Here is a 14034-nt window from a genome sequence, read left to right as displayed (position 1 = left end):
TAATGACACATTCCAAACAGACTTCGAGAAATAAATCATGAGAACCGCGTGGAATGAGGAATTAGAATTTAAGTAGGTCAGAGAGGAGTTCAGAACCCAGCTCATGTAGTACTCAGAGAGTCTACTTACAACAAGAACAAGAACAAAACAACAACAACAATAACAAACACAAAACTATGTTGTTTCTTGTCTATTGGAAAAGTCACCGCATATTAAGGTTCTGGAACTCAGCTAGATTCTGAGTTGAGCATAAAATGCTGACATCATGACCACATATGAACTACCTGTGGTCTGTGCCCAACACTACATGATCTACCACAAAATCACTGTTGACAGACCAGTGTGCTTTTGAAGCAAACTATGATTCAGAGAAGGGTGTTATGTTTTCTCAGTTCCAGCACTAGGTTGCTGAACCAGGAGGATGGATGAGTTGGAGACTGTCTGGGTTACACTGTAAAATACTGTCTTAAAAACAAAACAGTAGGGGCTGGGGATTTAGCTCAGTGGTAGAGCGCTTACCTAGGAAGCACAAGGCCCTGGGTTCGGTCCCCAGCTCCGAAAAAAAGAACCAAAAAAAAAAAAAAACAGTAAAGACAAATAAAATATGCACTCCCCAACCCAAGCAACAAACAACAAAAGTTTGGGAAAATATAATTTTAGAAAATGCAAATAAGTTTCTATAGCTTTGTCCTTTAGTTTAGACATTTTAGTTTGTTCCTTTTTTAAATAGGCAGTGGGCTAGGATTCAAATTTATTATTCAATATACCTTTTGAATTGGAATTAAACTGAGTTGCGTTGAGAATGGAGAGAAAGAAAGCTGAAGGCTTCGAATAGAAACTATTCTCATATAATATCAGAAGTGACAGAGTTGCCAAGATGCAGGGAAGAACAGGTGAAAAAGAATGGCAGTTGTAAGAGGAAGATGTAAATGCAACTAGATGCCATTTCTTCACACATTAGAAATTGCTACCCCTTTTAAAATTTATTGTTGTTGTTATTATTATTATTATTATTATTATTATTATTATTATTATTATTATTATTAACCATGTCCACTTTTCCTCTTTTGGGGGGGAACAGGAAGGATAATTAAAAGGTGTTTCTTTTGAGAAAAAGATTATGAGCTAGTTCAGAATTTGGGCAAACTTCATTAAGTCAACAAGAGAAACGTCATCACACCCCATAAAGACGACCACTTTCTAACTCCAAGGGAGCGCTGAGCCGACAGCACTGCCCCCTGGTGGTCTCTTATGTTGTTGCAATGTGATTTAAACCGGTTTCCAACACAAAACGGTTATCAATGTATTCTTATTTGACGGTGACTATTATCTTCCTGTGGGATAGTTAGACATATATAATATCTGTGGTATAAATGAGAAGATTTTAAGTAATGTTAAGCCAGCATGACTTTTATAATTGACAATTTAAAATGGAAGTGAAAGTCTAGATGACATTAAGCAGTTTCTTACTTAATGAACTGCACCCAGAATTAGATGTGACACAGTCAAAATCAAGCTTGAGTGACTTTACTCTACGATTTTGAAGTGTAAGTTTTCTGCTGAGGCAGGAGGATTGCCATGTGTCACAGGCCATGTGTCTAAAAGCTTGGACTCTGCTCCCTGATGGCAAGCCTATGTCTTAAGTGTTTCCTGAAAGTTAATAGTTAGAATACACTAGTGCTAGCCAACAGGAATATAAAATGAAGCACACATATGCATTAAATATCGTAATTAGTACTTTAAAGTTAGACTTCATAAAGTTAGACACTTATTTCCTAATATATAATACTCTATGAGTAAATAAAATTAAAAAACTATTGAAATCTTTTATTTCCTTGTTAAGTTTTTGCCATGTAGTATTTTACATCTCAGCTTGGCCTGGCGTCACATCTAGGGTGGGCGGTCACTGTGGCCGGCATTGACTGAGGAGTTGCAGAGCTGGGGACTCATTACTTTTGGCAAATATACCCCTCAGGGGCGCTGTATTCCTCTGCCATAAAGAAACACCGTTATAGCCTTCTTGTGACATTGGCTGTCACTGACTGTAGGTGTCTATACCATCAGTGTATGTTTAAAGGTCTCAACATGTGACATCACTTTAACGATATGTCTTCAGTGATTGGCTGGAACAAGTTCACAGGGAGAAACATCACATCGACCTCCCCGGTCACTTGAGATGGTTTGTGTGAGGGGCAGACTCAGCGTTGGATTTCCTTCATTTGCTGGCGTTGAAAAGAATTTGTCTCTGGGCCCGCTTTCTAATCTCAGTGACAACGTTTTATTTTCCGGACTTACATATTTTAAGAACTATGCCGGGCTTTGATCTATTACAGTTGTTTCTGTCACTGTTCAACCTTTCTGGTCTCTTGTCCCCGAGAGCTCAGTACCAAGCAGCCTGTGGCAGCTTCCTTAGGCTCCTGTTTCCCCTTCCCAAACCCCTCCCCTCGACTGAATCCATCACTCTTCCATGAATCCGTGTCAGGCCCAACGTGGGGCAGAGAGCATGGTCTCATTGAGAGGGTCTAAGCACCTTAAATCTTTCTCAGAACAGAAAATAGGAAACACTTATCTAATAAAACAACTTTCATGAGCTCATGGTGCGTCTTACACAGACTCAAGCGAAGAGCTGTTTTTTAAATCTGTACTCCTTTTTCGTTTGCCAGTTTTCAGTGTTCTGATGATGACGCTATTCACTCGACCGGACGCACACCACCGCGACAGTAGATCCTGACATCCCCGAGAGGGATGATGGCAGTCAGCTCACAATTCCTTGCAGTGTGTTGGGCCTAAGCTTGGTGAGCTTGGGCTGTGCGAGTCGCCTGTTATTTTTTAAGTCTCTTGGAATCCTCCTCTTAGCCTTGCTGCGCCACCTACTGGACAGACACGTAGACACGTACAGTGCACTCGTTTTATTGTTGATGCTTACAGATTGCTTCCAATTTAATCTTGTTTCGTGATGATGTGAAGCTTTATGCGATGCTAAAGTAAAATTTACAAAATGAATCTGGTGCTCATTTTTCTCTTATTTATTCTGGCTGCTTCCTCTTCCAGAAGGTACAGTTTTATTTTTAAATGCTGTGAAGTCTTTCTATGAACATATTAATACATTGCTATATCACACTAATTCCTATCTGTATGTTTCATTCTCCCTCATTAGATGAGTAATAGCATATTTTACAGATCCCCATCTACCTAGAAAAGTGTGTGTGTGTGTGTGTGTGTGTGTGTGTGTGTGTGTATCTATCTATCTATCTATCTATCTATCTATCTATCTATCTATCTATTAAGGTATACATAGCACATGTATGGTAACTTGACCTGGTAGGTTTGACTTTCTTTATATTAGGCAATCTGAACATTAAGTTTTTGAAAACAGGTGAAGTCAACTGTTTTAAACATATCACTGTTAGTTGCTTCTGTACAGAGACAGGATGGCTGTCCACACAGATCCACAGCTCTGTATATGTACCCGATACTGGCCTTTTACTATGTGAGAGATGTCACACCATAGGCGGCTCTGAGATCTATGGCTGCCTCTTCTCTTATTAGGACACAAACACAGTTTACAAACACAGTAGTCTCCTTTTATCTATGACTCATTTTCCTGTTGGTTCAGTTACCCATAGTCAAACATAGGCCAAAAAACATTAAACAGAAAATTCCCAAAATACATTTCCTAAGTTTATAATGAGGTATTATGCTAAGCACTGCAATTAAACCAATCCTTTGTCTCCTGACTCCATCCAGTCAGGGGCATGAGTCACTCTTTAGCATAGGTTACAGGTTATTTACACTGTATAATCTGCTTGCTTCCTGTCAGCAGACAAAGGAGAGAGAAATAAATATGAATATGTTTCTGCACTTTGGTTATTATTACTATTTATCTTTTACTATGTTTAGGTTCATGACTCAACTTCATCCTTGCTATATGTACAGGAAGAGAGTGCAGTATGTCTAGACTTCGATGGTGCCCATGGATCCAGCAGGGACCTTGGAACGTAGTCCTATGGCTAAGGGATCTTCTTTCGTAGCCTTTCCCCAACACATGCCTCCTGGGCCTTTCTTCTTCCTCCTCATCTACCTGGCCTTTCTCTCCCCCCTAAGCCATCTTCCTGCCCCATTTGGATTCTATTTCTAGTAGTTGTTCCTTAACATGGAGGTTGGTCAGGGGAGATGTGTGCTGAGTCCCATTTCAGTGTCTGTTGAGCTCCAGCTCAGATGGTTCTCTACGTCCGCCCACACACCAGAGCCGCTCCCCTCAGACTGAACGTCTAAGCTTTGTGGTGACAGCTTTGATGAATTTCATTTCTCTGTCTCTTCCTTTTGACTTCTGTGACACATTATGAGAAACCACTCAAGCCTTAATATAACTAGCAGTTCATGCAACCTGCAAATATTTAAGAAACACACACTTGGTTCAAAGGGATGCAATGTAGCATTTCGGTACCGCTGAGTCGGCCATGGGGTTTTGTTTTCTGCTGTTCTGGTTACTTTGTCTCCACGGAGCTGTTTGGGAAAGTAAAGATTCTTGTCACGTTGGCATTATTTTCCAGACGAAGGAGCCAAATCAACTTCCTCTAGAAGAACCGCGGTCTTACCATTGCATCTGCGCTCCTGCTTCACTCTAGCTTGCTTTCTGACGCACTTCAGATGCCCTTCCATTTATAGGGGGTGGTAGCCCATTAAACCACCGAGAATATAACCCGAAAGTAGGTTTACACTCTTAACTTCCCAGTCAGCTTGACCTCCTCTTCCTTAAAGTACACAGAGTATTGGGGCTGGGGATTTAGCTCAGTGGTAGAGCGCTTACCTAGGAAGCGCAAGGCCCTGGGTTCGGTCCCCAGCTCCGAAAAAAGAATCAAAAAAAAAAAAAAAAAGTACAGAGAGTATTTACCTTAGCCTACGGTTGGACAAAATCATGACCAAGAAAACCCACTTTCTAATAAAATGCTCAGTATATCATATAAATTTGGTGAATACTGACCAGGGAAAACAAAACCCAGATCATAGCATAGACGTGCACTTGTAATGTTTAAAAAGTTTAAAAAACCCATTAGCCAAATGGGAACCATTGATAGAATGCTTAAGCAATGTGGTCAAAGCAAGTCTACACATCCTAATGCTTGGATGAGCCACTGTAGTAACCTTCATGGTGTGGTCCACGGTTGGATGGTCCACCGTGTGGTCCATGGTTTGGTATACTTCTGTCTGTTTGCATCTGCTGACCTCCTCACTTTCCATTTTCTAGTCTTCAAGCAGCCCTTCCCCACTATTTTTGTAATGTTTATGCTAGTTTGGATTTTTTTAACTGTCTCTTTATCTTTCTCTGTCTTGTTCTTGGCCATGAGATGCAAGGCTGTGTACCACTCTCCAGTTCTGTTTCCTCACCAGGAACCCCACTCCCTAATGGGGACAACTTTTCATCAACTGAAAGCTCTAAAAGTGTGAGGCAAAATAAATACCTATATATTTAGAAATAAGTTGCTCATCTCCACTATTAGTTACTGTGGTGCTTGCTAGCTGACAGAAGCCTCCTGGACTCTTCTTCCTCCTTCTTCTTTTCTTCTTTTTTATCATCATCATCAACAAGTTATTAACAGTAACAGATGCTAGGGAAGAATAGTCTTAACTAAATTATAGAACCAGGAGGAAAATGCACTAGGAGACAGCGGTAGTAGCATAAAAGCTTCTTACGTGGGTGTAAGAGGCCCCCAGGGTTGTTCTTGGATGCTCTGCCCTTGGTGGAGAAGACAGAACATTGGGACATAGCCCTGGGTCCAGCTCATCTTTGCATTCTTGGTCAGAGTGTGGGGAACTGACAACTGAGACTGGGAGATGAAAGGACAGAAGGTGGAAACCTGTGGATCTAACTTTGTTTCAAGCCCATCTTTTTCAGATAACTTCAGATCTGAAACCAATTTATTTTTAAGGCTTTTACAGTTATTCTCTCTCACTATATGACATGGAAATGCAATTCTATACAAAACTCAGCTTTCATTTTATAGTTAGGAATAAAAAAATATTGATGCGAATGTCTTAAAGAGGTAACATTTAGGGCAAAAGTACCTCCATTGAAAACAAACTAATATTTCCAAATCATGGCAAAATTAATAGCAGGAAAGATATAGGAAAGAAGGAAGGGTAGGGGACAGGGTCTAAGTGGCAGGAAGGCAGTTCCCCTAGGGAAGATAAGAAACATACTTGCATGCTGGAAACAACCATCATCAGTTCTGTCAATTAACTTACCAATGCATTTGTCTATTTTTGTGTGTGCACTGAAACATTTACACACACTCTCTCTCTCTCTCTCTCTCTCTCTCTCTCTCTCTCTCTCCCTCTCCATCTCTTCCTCTCCTTTCCCCCTTTCCCTCCCTCTCTCACATAATAGTCTACATATATGCCAGGACCATACTGCCCCAGTTTCTAGAATGAAAAGCCTCAAAGCTTTGGTAATATGGTTCAAAGGTTATCAAGAGTCAAAGAAACAACATTTCAAAATAGAGCATTCGAGACAATTTCTGAGGAGTTCACAGACACTCCAGTGTGCAGGGCATACTAACAGAGTAAAGCCACATCATAAACAACTCACATATAGGGATGTAACAACTAGGTAGCTTCTCCCTCTGTAAGTTTGTTACCACACTGACAGCAGAACAGTAAGTAACTTAGTATTAATGAGCCTTCTGTGTTTTCTGCGTTTCAGATACTGTAACTGAAGAAGGAATATTGAAATAATCGAAATCACCCAAACTCAATTCTTTACTATGGTATTACTATTTTAAGATACATTGTTAACATGTTATTATATACTATACTTTTCTTCTTCCGCCTCTTAAATATTTCATGGCACACGATGGCAAAGCACAGGTATGGAGACGGTGTGCCATTCCCCCAGACCCTCCTCTCCCCATCTTTCCTCCCCAGTACTGAATGTACCTCGTCTTTTTCTCATAGATGTTAATGTTATCTAGCCCTTGTACTAGTTAAGGTTAGCAAACAAAATAAAAGAAAAAGGGATCTTCAAGTGTTGGAAAAAGTGTCAGGGAGAAGGAGAATAGTTCTTTTTTTAATTCCACTTATAATAAACAGGCTGTGAATGCTTTTTGGCTTTTTTCCCAACACTAATAAATAAACCCACCAAGAAATTCTGCTGGGCACAACACCCAGGGCCTTGTACATGACAGACAAATACTTTATCACTGAGCTACATCTGCAAACCTAAAGCATACATTCAAAGTAATACTGTCAGATCAGAGCCTGGAGAAATAGGACAGTTTTTATTTTGTGGTGTGTGTATGTGTGCATGTGTGTGTGTGGTGTGTGCTTGTATGTGGGTACACATGTGATATATGTTTATTTGTGTATGTGTGTGTGGTGTATTTGTATGTGTATATGTGTGTTTTTGTATGTTTGTGTGTGTATGTGTGGCATGTGTTTATGTTTGTGTGGTGTGTGTGTATGTATGTATTTGTGGTGTGTGTTTGTGTTTGTTTGTACGTGTGTATATGTGTGTGGTGTCTGTGTGTGAGATGCAGTGGGGGCCAGTAGTTAGGTGTGAATTCTGGGAATACAACTCGGAACGTGCTACTTTTTTGTTTTAATGGCGGATGGTGGGGTCTCACAGGCCCTGCTCTTCCCACAGGGTTTCCCCACCTGGACTTACTGTTCTTAGCGTCTTTGTCATTCAACAGCAGCACTCTGAAGCAGACACAGGGGCCTTCAGGTGACATTCAGCAAACCCCAGAGCAGATGTAACCTGTCAGAAGCACAGTTCATACTTTAGTCTGCTTGTCACATGCAAATGCAACATGAAAGGTTAGCAACGCTTCTAGACCTGAGGTTGAGAGGTCCGTGCCTCTTCACACACTTCCCTTGTGCACTTTGAACCATGTTTTATCTTGCCTTTTTACCACAGTCTAAAAGTAAACTCAGCTCTGAGACAAGTTTTCATCCTTTTCGATGTGCTTATTTTGTTTTGGAGAGACCCTACTTTCCCATCCCCACCTCAGTGTTCCAGATTTCATATCATATATTCAAGTTTCTATCAGACAAATTTCCTGGAGTGGCACCCTGGAGTGGGGGTAGTGAATATCATCTAGCCCTCCCTTGGGACTTTGAAAACCAGTGGGCTCTGTTTGTGTTTCCTCTTCTTCCTGCCCCACCTTCCAGGTGTATCTTTCGTTTCTTTGTATCCATCTTAGGCAGTCGCTCCAGCAGGGAGCCCCCTCCTCAGTAGTCACAGGCCACAGTAGAGTGCTCTGCGCTTTCCACAGAAGTTCAGAACCTCGGCAGTCAGTTCCGCACTATCTACCCTGCATTACTACTTCACGAGCCTGGCTGGGCATTGAGCTCCATTAGGAATTTGGGGGAAGGTTTGTTTCTGTCACAGATGTCTAGGAACCTGCCTGTGGGACACTCCCATGACTTTTTGATGTGAAGCCAGGCTGCAAATATCATTTTCCTCTCTTGCTTGTTCCTAGCTATATGGATGCATGGCTGTCAGTAGTCAACCATACACTGTTGAGCCTTTGCCCCTACACAGCCTACTAGAATCTCTCCCTGTGGGGAAGTCCTAAGGTCTCGATGTGATCCCTAAGGTCTAAGGACATGCCTTGTGCCCTCAGCCTCTCTTGAGATCCACTGACTCAAGGAACTGCCCAGCTTTGGCACCTACTTTTCTGCATCCTTAGACTCAGGGCTTCAAGCCCTGATTCTTCTGTGATCAATGGAGCAGGGGAACCTTAGAACTCAGCAGGAGCCTCTTACGGTATTTTATTTCTGGCCATGCTTATCTCTGCATATTCTCTGTGAATGATTCTTTGTTAACAATTTTCTGAACATTCACTGGGACTAGAGAGTACATTGAGTCTGCGCTTTCCCCTGCGTAGCAGATCTGTTCTGTGTGTACGAGATCTTCAATATGCTCCTGCTGAGTGTGCCACCTTCCTTTATTGACATAGTCAGGAATGGCACTTGAGTTTCTTATTACAATCTTAGTTTTCTTCTTCTTTCAACTCTTCTTTCTCTTCAGCCGTAAAAGTATCTCTAAATTTAAGGATTCCTGTGGTCAGATTGAATCCCCTGAGATGATGTGGAAAAATCTTACTTTAAAGCCATTTAGTTAGACACCGAATCCTATCACCCACCTCACTGTTGTTATGCGGTGTTACACATCAAAACTATGAAACATATCTTGCCTAATTGCTATTTCGTAAAGGAGGGACAAGGGCTCAAACTTGTTTCTAACTCAGAATGAGAGAATGTCAGAGCTAGCAAGTAACTGGACCCAGGATTCCTCTGTCTCTGTCTCTGTCTCTCTCATATCTATACGTGTATGTATGTATACATGTATGATCTATATATGTAGCTATCATCTATCTCTATGTATCTATCTCTATGTATCTATCATGTATCTATATATCTATCATCTGTATCTATCATTTATTATGTATGCAATTATGTTTCAATGTATCTGTGTATTTAACTATCTTTCATCATCATCTCTTACCTATCATCTATGTCTGTCTGTCTGTCTGTCTATCTATCTATCTATCTATCTATCTATCTATCTATCTATCTATCATTTACTTATTTTGTGTGTGTGTGTGTGTGTGTGTGTGTGTGTGCGCGCCAGAGCTTATGTGTGGAAGCTTTCTCTATTTTCACCGTGGAGTTTCAGGGATTGAACCATCTCATTAGACTAATTCCCACTTACATATACGCTTTCTCCTGAAAGGGTTCGATGAGTCTTTTTCTAGAATTCCCCTTGAAATCACAATCCTTCTGGAAATACCCCTTGAGCAGGCATGTATTACACACTTTACAATGAAGAAAGCATATCTGCTGATGCCAGTCAGCTTGTTCTACCAGTAAGAGGACATTTTGTTTTGATTGGTTCCATTTCACAGATGAAGAATAGTAACCAAACATGGAGTAGCTGAAGTGGCTTCTTCAAGAAACATTGCTATAAGCAGCACACGTAGGGACTTGTGTCACAGAAAGAGGTTCTTGGGACTCAAACTTTGGCTATAGTAGAGTTGGCACAGTGAGCGTCAGAGTTTCTTTGCTGTTGCTGGATAGATCTTGGCTTGGGGAATGGCTCTTACTCTTCTGCACAGACCGCTTTTTCTCACTGCAGTTTTCCTTCCATGGTCAGAGTTAGGTTTTCTACAATAATTGTATCACAACAGAACCCCATGGGAGAGCCTGCAGTGATATCTGGTAACTACAGATGAAGAGAAGTTCTAACTTGATGCTCAAGGTGCTTTAAAATACTGATACATATGAGGATGCTTGCAGCTAACCATCAGACTGAGCACGGACCCCAATGGAGGAGTTAAAGAAAGGACTGAAGGAGCTGAAGGGGTTTGCAACCCCATAGGAAGAACATCAATATTAACCAACCAATGACACCAGAGCTCCCAGGGACTAAACCACTAACCAAAGAGTACACATGGAGCAACCCATGACTCCAGCCACATAAGTAGCAAAGGATGGTTTTGTCTGGCATCAATAGGAGGAGAAGCCCTTGGTCCTGTGAAGGCTTGTTTCCCCAGTGTAGGGGAATGCCAGAGTATTGAGATGGAGTGGGTGGGTAGGAGGGGGAGGATTCTCATAGAAGCAGGGGGAGGGGGAAAGGGAGAAGAGGGAACCAGTAAAGGGGATAGCATTTGACATGTAAATACATAAGATATTCAATAGAAAACAAAGGAAAAATATGGGCTGTAGCACAGAAAGGGCAGCAGAAAAAGGTGAGCACTGCTGGACTGGACAGGACTCACAGCAGCTGCAACTGCCTGCACAAGACCTGCACAAGAACAAGCCAGCTGATATTCCAGCATGAAGTGGGAAAAGGTTTGAGAGCCTCCCACCCTGGAACTGAGGTGCTGTGCACAACTTATGGTTTCTAGGAGAGGTAGAGTTAGTTGCTCTCAGAGTGTGGCTTCTGGTAGTTTAACCATGCCTCCATGGTTGCTGTGATCCCAAGAGTGTATGGGGAGCAAAAGTGGATTCAGGAGGTTGCAGGGGTGAGGAAATACCAGTGGATCTGGGTGGATATGATCAAAATGCACTGGATGAAATTCTCAAATACTGAACAAAAATACAGGTTTCATCTCTTGTTAGACTGGTGTTACTACATGAACTTGAGATGACGCCCACAGAATCGTGTACTGGTTGACTCTAGAAGATATAACCTTTGAGAGGGGAGGTTGAGAAGTAGGGAGTGGGTCTCTTTGGTGTAAAGGCTCTCCCCCTCAGTTCGGTCTCCTCTCTGTCTCTTGTTCTGCTAGGGATGTGGAGAGGCAAGGGGTCTCAGCTGAACACTCCAACCATTATAGGCCTCCTGCTACCATGCCTTCCTGCTCATACATTCCTCAACACGGATACACTGTATCCCTCAAACCCCAAGCCAGCTAGGTGGGCCCTTACTGCTCTGGTTGTGGGAAGAGTGGTAAGATGGAAGTCATCAGCCTCTTAAGCTATCAGGCTCTTCAATCACGTGCCCCTGAGAGATCACTTCACCTCTCTATCAAAAGCACATGGTATGCAGTCATAGCAGAGATAGATCTGTACTGAGGAATGAGTACAATCATGTAGGCTAAGATATTCAACATAGCAGCTGGCCCATGCTGGGCACTCAACAAGGAACAATCACGGGGCCAGATGTGCTCATCACAGAGACGTAGGTATTCCAAAGGAACTTCCTGAGGATAAACAGAAAATCAATTACAGGATTTGGGATGACTTAGAGTTTTGGGCAGAGAATGTGGTTTTTGCACCCAGATAAATGGTGTTGATCAGAATGGCCAAAGGGAGATGGACCAAAGACAGAGTAGCTTTTGAAGGAGTCTGTGGCCACAGAGTTCACATTCTCCTTCACTTGCTCTACCAATTTCTTTTAAAAATACTTAACCTTGTGCATATAGGCACATGTGCCCATGCAGGCCAGAAGAGAGTGCTGGGTCATGGCTGGTGGTCATGAGCCATGGTGACTCCTACCTATATATGTCTGGTGTGCAGAAGGGATGCTTGCATGGCTACTGTATGAGTTACTTAGACCACCATCAACATTCACACAGGAGCCCATGTCAAACAAGTCAACCATTCCCTCACACTGTTGTAATTTTGCTTTCTACTACTAGTTTTCTAGGTTACATGACTTCTCTTCTGCTGTTGCTTCTGTCCTTGGCAGGCTAAGAATTCAAATTGGGAAGGTATAATTTCACTTGCTTGCTAGTCACATAAAGTGCTTTTTAAAAAAATGAAATCAGTCACTAACAAGCCCTGAGGAATGGTTTCCTCTCAAACCATTAAGGGTTGCTATAGCAACAACACAATTACCGTGCCCAACTCATGTGTAAAATATATACCAACTTGTCATCTACAAAAATCATACACTATTTTTATTTTTCAATTAAGCTTAAACAAAAGTTCTTATCTTCACAAACAGTTCTAATTTAATTTTTGTTGTTGTGATAAAACATCCTGACAAAAAGCAACTTAGAGGAAAAAGGGTTTATTCAGCTTCCAATTTCAGCTTATAGTCTATCGTTGAGGGGAGGTCAAAGCAGGAATTCTGGCAGCTAGTCACATCACATCCACCATGAGCAGACAGAAACAAAAGCATGCAGTTCTAATTGTTTTCTTCTTTGCTTCCTCTCAGCTAGCTGTCTCTACTCTTTAACTGTTTAGGATCCTCTGCCTAGGGAATGGCACTGCCCACAATGGGCTGAGTTTTTCTAGATTAGTCAATGACCAAGACAACCTGCCATAGACTAATATGATTTAGACTATGGAAGAGGAGGTGGGAAGAGTGTAGGAGCCAGAGGGGATGGAGGACATCAGGACAACAAGGCTCTCTAGATCAACTGAGCAAAGCTCACATGAACTCACAGATACTGAAGCAGCAAGTGCAGGGACACCTGGGTCTGCACCATGGCTTCTATGTATAAATTATAGCTTTCAGTTTAGTGTAGTAAAAGCAATATACAGCAAACCAGTAGCCAACATCAAACTAAATGGAGAACAACTTGAAGCAGTCCCATTAAAATCAGGGACTAGACAAAGACAAGGCTGCCTATTCTCTCCCTGCTTATTGAATATAGTACTCAAAGTCCTAGCCAGAGCAATCAGACAACAAAAGGAGGTCAAAGGGATACAAATTGGAAAGGAAGAAGTCAAAATATCACTATTTGCAGATGATATGATAGTATACTTAAGTGACCCCAAAAGTTCCACCAGAGAACTACTAAGCCTCATAAACAGCAAAGTGGCTGAGTATAAAATTAACTCACATAAGTCAGTAGCTTTCCTCTACTCAAAGGATAAACAGGCTGAGAAAGAAATTAGGGAAATGACACCCTTCACAATAGTCACAATAATATAAAATACCTTGGTGTGACTCTAACCAAGCAAGTGAAAGATCTGCATGACAAGAACTTCAAGTCTCTGAAGAAAGAAATTGAGAAGATCTTAGAAGATGGAAAGATCTCCCATCCTCATGGATTGGCAGGATTAATATAGTAAAAATGGCCATCTTACCAAAAGCAATCTACAGACTCAATGCAATCCCCATCAAAATTCCAATTCAATTCTTCATAGAGTTAGAAAGAGCAATTTGCAAATTCATTTGGAATAACAAAAAACCCAGAATAGCAAAAACTATCTTCAACAATAAAAGAACTTCTATGGGAAATCACCATCCCTGACCTCAAGCTGTATTACAGAGCAATTGTGATAAAAACAAAACAAAACTGTATGGTATTGGTACAGAGACAGACAGATAGACCAGTGGAATAGAATTGAAGACCCAGAAATGAACTCACACACCTATGGTCACTTGATCTTTGACAAAGGAGCTAAAACAATCCAGTAGAAAAAAGACAGCATTTACAACAAATGGTGCTGGTTCAACTGGCAGTCAGCATGTAGAAGAATACAAACCAATCCACTCTTATTGCCCTGTACAAAGCTTAAGTCCAAGTGGATCAAGGACCTCCACATAAAATCACACACTCTATTAGAAGAAAAAGT

General features: G+C 41.5%; 1 protein-coding gene across 9 annotated transcripts in view; it reads right to left on the bottom strand.

Annotated features, from left to right (window-relative positions):
• The window catches only part of Dlgap1 (DLG associated protein 1), an 869320-nt gene that overhangs the window by 418146 nt on the left and 437140 nt on the right, over positions 1-14034 (bottom strand). For 8 of the 9 annotated variants that reach the window (XM_039084190.2, XM_039084191.2, XM_039084189.2 and 5 more), the window contains one exon: positions 7664-7756. The exons of the other annotated variant lie outside the window; for it this stretch is intronic. The gene's annotated coding sequence lies outside the window, so the exon portion shown is untranslated. The remainder of the gene's footprint in view (positions 1-7663; positions 7757-14034) is intronic. 9 annotated transcript variants of the gene reach the window in all.

The sequence above is a fragment of the Rattus norvegicus genome, chromosome 9 (assembly GCF_036323735.1).
Source record: "Rattus norvegicus strain BN/NHsdMcwi chromosome 9, GRCr8, whole genome shotgun sequence".
NCBI classification, from domain to species: domain Eukaryota; kingdom Metazoa; phylum Chordata; class Mammalia; order Rodentia; family Muridae; genus Rattus; species Rattus norvegicus.
Note: the sequence above shows the minus strand (reverse complement) of the source record. Positions and strands in the feature narration are given on the sequence as shown.